General features: G+C 39.5%; 1 pseudogene; it reads left to right on the top strand.

The window, feature by feature from the left end:
- The first annotated feature begins 6829 nt into the window (after positions 1-6829).
- Positions 6830-7398, top strand: part of LOC103214517 (eukaryotic initiation factor 4A-I-like) — a 47201-nt pseudogene continuing 46632 nt past the window's right edge.

Below are 7398 nucleotides of genomic sequence, written 5' to 3'. Positions count from 1 at the left end.
AACAAATCAGACCTTCTAGAATCAATAAATTCAAGTAATTTCAAAATTCAATTGAAAGTTTTATCAACAGACTGAACCATGCAAAATAAAAATGTTTTAGAGCTTGAACAACAATCTTTCAAAGTAGTCAGATAAAACTAAGGAAAAAGACATTAACAAATAAACATCTTTAAGAAGTATGGAATTATGTAAAGTGATCAAAACCACAAATTATTGGCATTCCTGAGAGAGATGAAGAAGAAAAAACCTGGGAAACACACTTCAGGAACAAATCTTTTAAAAATCTCTAATCTTGATAGAAAAGTACACAGTCGGTTACAGGAAATCCAGAGAACACCTGAAAGATGTTCTCTATAGAAAATGTTCACTATAGAAAATGAACATCACCAATACATATCATCCCCAGGCTGTTTAAATGCAATGCTAAGGGCTGAACATGGTGACTCATGCCTGCATCCCAGCACTTTGGGAGGCCGAGGCAGGTGGATTACTTTAGGTCAGGAGTTCAAGACCAGCCTGGCCAACATGGTGAAACCCTGTCTCTCCTAAAAGCACAAAAATTACCCAGGCATGGTGGTGGGCACCTGTAATCCCAGCTACTCAGGAGGCTGAGGAGAATCGCTTGAACCTGGGAGGTGGAGGTTGCAGTGAGCTGAGATGGCACCACTGTACTCTAGCCTTAGTGAAAGAGCAAGACTTCATCAAAAAAAAAAAAAAAAAAAAAAAGAAAAAAAAGGCAATGCTAAAGGAAAAATGCTAAAAGCAGCTAGAGAAAAAGGTCACATCATATACAAAGAAAGTCCCATCAGGCTAACAGCTGACTTCTTAGCAGAAACCTTACAAGCCAGGCTAGACTGGGGGCCAATTTTCAGCATTCTTTAAAAAAAAGAAACACGAAACTCCAACCAAGAATTTCATATCCCATCAAACTAAGCTTCATAAGCCAAGGGGAAATAAAATATTTTCAAGGCAAGCAAGCACTAAGGGAATTCATTACCACTAGACCAGCCTTACAAGAGATCCTTAAGTGGTTCTACACATGGAAATGAAAGAATAATACCTGCTACTACAAAAACATACTTAAGTACATAGCCCACACTCCCTATCAAGCAACCACACAATAGAAACTACAAAGCAACTACCTAACAACTACATGATAGGATCAAAACCTCACATCCTCACATATCAATATTAACCTGGAAAGTAAATAATCTAAATGTCTTACTTAAAAGACACAGAGTGGGAAGGTGGGGAAAAAAGAAAAAAATAAATAAAAAAACAAGACCTATCTATCTTCTGTCTTCAAGAGACGCATTTCACACATAATGACACCAACAGGCTCAAAGTAAAGGGTTGGAAAAAGATCTGCCATGTAAACGGAAAACATAAAAAGAGCAAGGGTCACTATTCTTACATCAGATAAAACAGACTTTATACCAACAATGTAAAATAGGACAAAGAAGGTAATTATGTAATACTAAAGGGTTCAATTCAACAAGATGACTTACTATCATATATATGCACCCAACACTGGAGCACCCAGATTCATAAAACAAATACTTATAAATCTACAAAAATACATAGCCACACAAAGATAGTGAGGGACTTCAACACCCGAGTGGCAGTGTTAGACAGATCATCAAGGCAGAAAACAAAGAAATTATGAACTTAAATTTGACAAATTGGACCTAATAAATATCTACAGAACACTCTACCCATCAACAACAGAATATACATTCTTCTCCTCTGCACCAGAACATATTCCAAGATTAACCACACGCTCTGCCATAAAGCAAATTTCAAATTCCAAAAACAAATTGAAATCATACCTACCACTCTCAGGCTACAGTGGAATAAAAATAAAAATAAATACTAAGAGGATCCCTCAAAACCACAAAATCACATGGAAATGAAACAGCTTGTCCTGAATAACTTTTGGGTAAACAACAAAATTAAGTCAGCAATAAAAAACTTATTTGAAATAAATGAAAACAGAGACACAGCACACCAAAATCTCTGGGATGCAACAAAAGCAGTGTTAGGAGGAAAGTTTATAGGACTAAATGCCGACATCAAAAAAATTAGAAAGATCTCAAATTAATGCTCTAACATCAAACCTAGAGGAACTAGAAAAACAAGAACAAACTAGCCCCAGGGCTAGCAGAATAAAAAAAAATTAAAATCAGAAAATAATTGAACAAAATTGAGACCCAAAAATCCATGTAAAGAATCGACAAAGCCAACAGCTGTTTCTTTGAAAGGATAAACAAGATTAATAGACCACTAGCTAGATTAACCAAAAAAAAGAAGATCCAAATAATCACAATCAGAAATGACAAGGTAATATTACAACCAATTCCACAGAAATGCAAAAGATTCTCAGACTATTATGATCACACTTAAAAGGCACAGAATGGGAAGGTGGATATAAACTATGCATGTAAACTAGAAAATCTCAAGGAAATGAATAAATTCCTGAAAACACAATCTCCCACGATTAAATCAGGAAAAAATTGAAACCCCGAAGAGACTAATATTGAGTTCCAAGATTGAATCCATAATACATTAAAAAAAAAAAAAAAAGACAAAAAAAAAAAAAAACCCTCCTGGACCAGACGGTTTCACAGCAAAATTCTACCAGACATACAAAGAAGATCTGATACCAATTTCACTGAAACTATTCAAAAAAAAAATTGAGGAGGAAAGATTCCTCCTTAACTCATTCTATGAAGCTTGCATCACCCAAGTGACAAAACACAGGAAAAAAAAATTGTAGAACAATACCCCTAATAAACAGACAAAAAAACTCCTCAACAAAATACTAGCAAACCAAATTAGCAAACCAAATTCAGCAGCACATCAAAGTATTAATTCACCATGACCAAGTAAGCTTAATTTCTGGGATACAAGGCCATTAGTAAATGTGATTCACCACATAAACAGTATTAACAACAAAAATGATATGATCATCTCGATAGACATAGATAAAGCTTTCAGTGAAATACAACATCACTTTATGATTTAAAAAAAAAAAAACCCACAAGAAACTAGGCATTGAAGGAACATACCTCAAAATAATAAGAGCCGTATATAACAAACCCTCAGACAGCATCATACTGAAAAGGCAAAAACTGGAAGCATTCCTTTTGAGAACTGAAACAGGACAAGGATACCTACTCTTCCTACTCCTACTCAACATAGTACTGGAGATGCTAGCCAGACCAATCAGGTAAGATAAAGAAATTCTAAGAAGTTAAACCATCTCCCTTCACTGATGATATGATTCTATACCTAGAAAACCCTACAGCCTCCACACCAAAGGCTCCTGATGTCAGTAAAGTTTCAGGATACATCGTAAGTATAAAAAAATAAGTATTATTTCTATACACCACTTGAACATTATGTTCAAGCTAACAGGCAAATCAAGAATGTAATCATACTTACAGTAGCCTCAAAAAAATAAAATACCTAAGAATACACCTAACCAAGGAGGTGAAAGATTTCTACAAGAACTACAAAACACTGTTCAAAGAAATCATAGATGACAGAAACAAATGGAAAAATATCCCATGTTCATGACTTAGAAAAATCAATATCATAAAAATGGCCATACTGCCCAAGGGAGTCTACAGATTCATTGCTGTTCCAACAACTTACCAACTTTTCACAAAACTAGAAAAAACTATTTTAAAATTCATATAAAACAAACCAAAAAAAAAAAAAAGCCCAAATAGCCAAGGCAATTTTAAGCAGAAAGAACAAAGCTGGTGGCATCACATTACCTGACATAAAACTATACTATAAAACCACACTATAAGACTATCATGACAAAAATAGCATGGCACTGGTACAAAAGCAGACACATAGTACAGTGGAAAATAGAAAACCCAGAAACAAAGACACACACCTACAGCCATCCTATCTTTGATAAATATGACAAAAACAAGCAGCAGGGAAAGGACCGCCTATTCCATAAATGGTACTGAGATAGTTGGCCAGCCATATGCAGAATGAAACTGGACTCCTTTCACCATATATAAAATTTTACTCAAGATGGATTAAAGATTTAAACATAAGATGTTAAACTATAAGAATCCTGGAAGAAAACCCAGGAAATGGATATAAGCCTTAGGAAAGAATTTATGAGTAAGTCCAAAAAAGAAATTGCAACAAAAACAAAAATTGACAAGTGAAACCTAATTAAATTAATGAGCTTCTGCACAAGAGACTATCAACAGAGTAAATGGATAACCTATAAAATTGGAGAAAATATTTGCAAACTATACATCTGACAAAAGTCTAACATCCACAATCTATACTAAACTTAAAAAAATTAAGCAGAAAACAAATAACCCCCTTTGAAAATGAGTGAAAAACATGAATACACACTTTTTGAAAGAAGACATACATGTGGCCAACAAACATGGTAAAATGCTCATCATCACTAATAATCAGAGAAATTCAAATCAAATCCACAGTAATCAGAGAAATTCAAATTCAAATCCACAGTGAGATGCCATCTCATACCAGTCGGAATGGCTATCATGAAAAAGTCAAAAAACAACAGATGTTGGTGAGGCTGTGGAGAAAAGGAAACGTTTACATGCTGTTGGTGGGAATGTAAATTAGTTCAGCCACTGTGGAAAATAGGTGATTTTCAAAGAATTTAAAACAGAGCTAACAATTTGACCCTGGAAAAGAAAATAAATTGTTCTTCCAAAAAACCATGCATTCATATGTTCACTACAGCACTATTCACCATACCCAAGACATAGGAATTAACCTGGGTGCCAATCAATGGTGGACTGAACAAAGGAAATATGGTACATATGCACCATGAAATACTATGCAACCATAAAAAATGAAATCATGGTCGGGTACAGTGGTTCACAATTGTAATCCCAGAACTTTGGGAGGCCAAGGCGGGTTGATCATGAGGTCAGGAGTTCAGGACCAGCCTGGCCAAGATGGTGAAACCCCGTCTCTATTAAAATACAAAAATTAGCTGGGCATGGTGGCAGGCACCTGTAATCCCAGCTACTCAGGAATCTAAGGCAGACAATTGCTTGAACCCGGGAGGCAGAAGTTGCAGTGAGCCGAGATCACGCCACTACACTCCAGCCTGGGTGACACAGCAAGACTCCATCTCAAAACAAAACAAAACAAAATAAAACAAAACAAAACAAAACAAAACAAAAAAAAAAACGAAATCATGTTCTTTGCAGCAACCATGGTTGTAGCTGGAGGCCATCATCCAAAGTGAATAACCATGAGAACAGAAAACCAAATACCACATGTTCTCACTTATAAGTAGGAGCTAAGCATTGTGTACTCATGGACATAAAGACAGCTAAAATAGACACTGGGGACTACTAGAGGTGGGGAGGGAGAAAGGGAGGGAGGGAGGAAGAGGGGCAACTATTAGGTACTATGCTCAGTACATGGCTAATGGACTTAATTATACCCCAAAACTCAGCATCACACAATATACCCAGGTAACAAACCTGCACATGTACCCCTGAATCTAAAAGTTGAAAATATTTTTTTAAAAAAGCATAAAGAAAATGTACTATACATCTTCTATGTGCCAAGCAGTGTATTAGGATCTAGTATTACAATGTTGAACAAAATTGCGCCATCAACAGGTGAATAAACTATGGTACATTTGACAATGGAATACTATTCATCACTACAAATAAATGAGCTATCAAGCCATGAAAAGACATGGAGAAACTTTAAACACATTTGATTAAGTGAAAGAAGCCAATCTGAAAAGGCTACTTGCTGTGATTCGAAGTATATGACATTCTGAAAAAGGCAAAACTATGGAGACAGTAAAAAAGATCAGTGGTAAGGCATATATGGGAAATCTCTGTACCTTCTGCTCAGTTTTGCTGTGAATGTAAAACTGCTCTAAAACATAAAATCTATTTTAAAATGCATTCCCAACTTAAAAATGCAAAAATAAAAAAGATCAATGGTTGTCAGGGTGGAGAGGAGAGAGGGATGACTAGGCAAGGCACAGAGGATTTTTATTTTTATTTTTTTCCAACTTTTATTTTAGGTTCAAGGAATACATGTGTCTGTCTGTTGCATGTTGTGGGATTTGGTGTACAGATAATTTTGTCACCCAGGTAATCAGCATAATACCCAACAGATAGTTTTTCAACCGCTGCCTCCCTCTCTCCATCCTCCATGGCCCCACGGTATATCCTGGGTTTACAGCCTTGCACTCCCCTCCAATCCTCTCAGAGTGGGGGCTCCTCTCCCACCTAAGTGCTGGCTGCAGATCTCGCTCAACACTCCCAGACTGCACCACATCCCTGGGGTGAGCTCAGACATTTTGTTCCCTCCCCAGCTTCTGGTAACAAGTGCAATGGGGGCTTTCACTTGTCGCCTGGGGCTCCGCCCCCAGAGAAACGCAGATCCACTGCCAATCAAAGCTATCCACCCAGGGTGGGGGCTGCATTGCAGGCCCAAGCTGGAGGGTCCTGCCTGGTTATGAGCAGAGGAAGGGGGGGATTTGCAGGGAAGACAAAACGGCCTCTCCCTAGGGCAGTTGTAGCCTCTCAGAGGTCTAGTAAAGCACTCGGGGTCTTTCTGCCTTCCCCAGCCCTAGGGTGGCACAGGCAGTACTGCTTCAGTGGCAGTGGTAGAGGGGCTTTCGGTTGCCCCGGGAGCTCCAACCCAGAGAAATGCAGAGCTCCTGCCAATGGGAATGTTCAGCCTCGGGTGCAGTGGCGGCACTCGAGGCCTGAGCTAGCAGGCCCTGCCTGGTGAAGGGCAGTGGGGTGAGAGTTCACAGGGAAGAGACTGGGTTCCAATCCGTATGGTGGCTGTAGTGTGCTGGAGGTACCAGAAAAGCACTCAGGCTCTATTGCTTCCCCCGTCCGAGGGCAGCAAGGGTGGACCCCATGCAGTGGCAATGGCAGAGGGCCTGTGGCTCGTCTCTGAGATTTCCTTTCCAAAGAAATGCACAGCCACCGCAGAAGTGATCAAGCAGAGGCAAGGCGGCTGTGCAGGGGCCCAGATGGGAAGCCCCACCCAGTGTGGAGTAGCAGGGACAGAGACCGTGTGGACAGTAGACCCGTCGCTTTTCCATAAGGCAGCTAGCTGTACTGTGCAGAAGACCCACCATCAAACCCTTTAGCTCTTCACTCCCTGTCCAGCCTGAGGGCAGTAGGGTCAGGGGCTGTTGCAGTGGCTAAAATGGCAGGCTTGTCTGTTACCCCTGGGAGCTCTGTCCCAGAGAAATGCAAAGCTGCTCCCAGCCCAAGACTCAGGCAGGGTGAGGTGGCTGTGCTGAGGCCCCAGCCCTGTGGGCTTTGAATGGAGAGCTACAGTGGAGGTGAGGCCTGCAGCCCTTCTGCTTCTCAGCACTGTGGATGCAGCCCCTAC

The sequence above is a fragment of the Chlorocebus sabaeus genome, chromosome 3, assembly GCF_047675955.1.
Source record: "Chlorocebus sabaeus isolate Y175 chromosome 3, mChlSab1.0.hap1, whole genome shotgun sequence".
Taxonomy (NCBI): Eukaryota; Metazoa; Chordata; class Mammalia; order Primates; family Cercopithecidae; genus Chlorocebus; species Chlorocebus sabaeus.
Note: the sequence above shows the minus strand (reverse complement) of the source record. Positions and strands in the feature narration are given on the sequence as shown.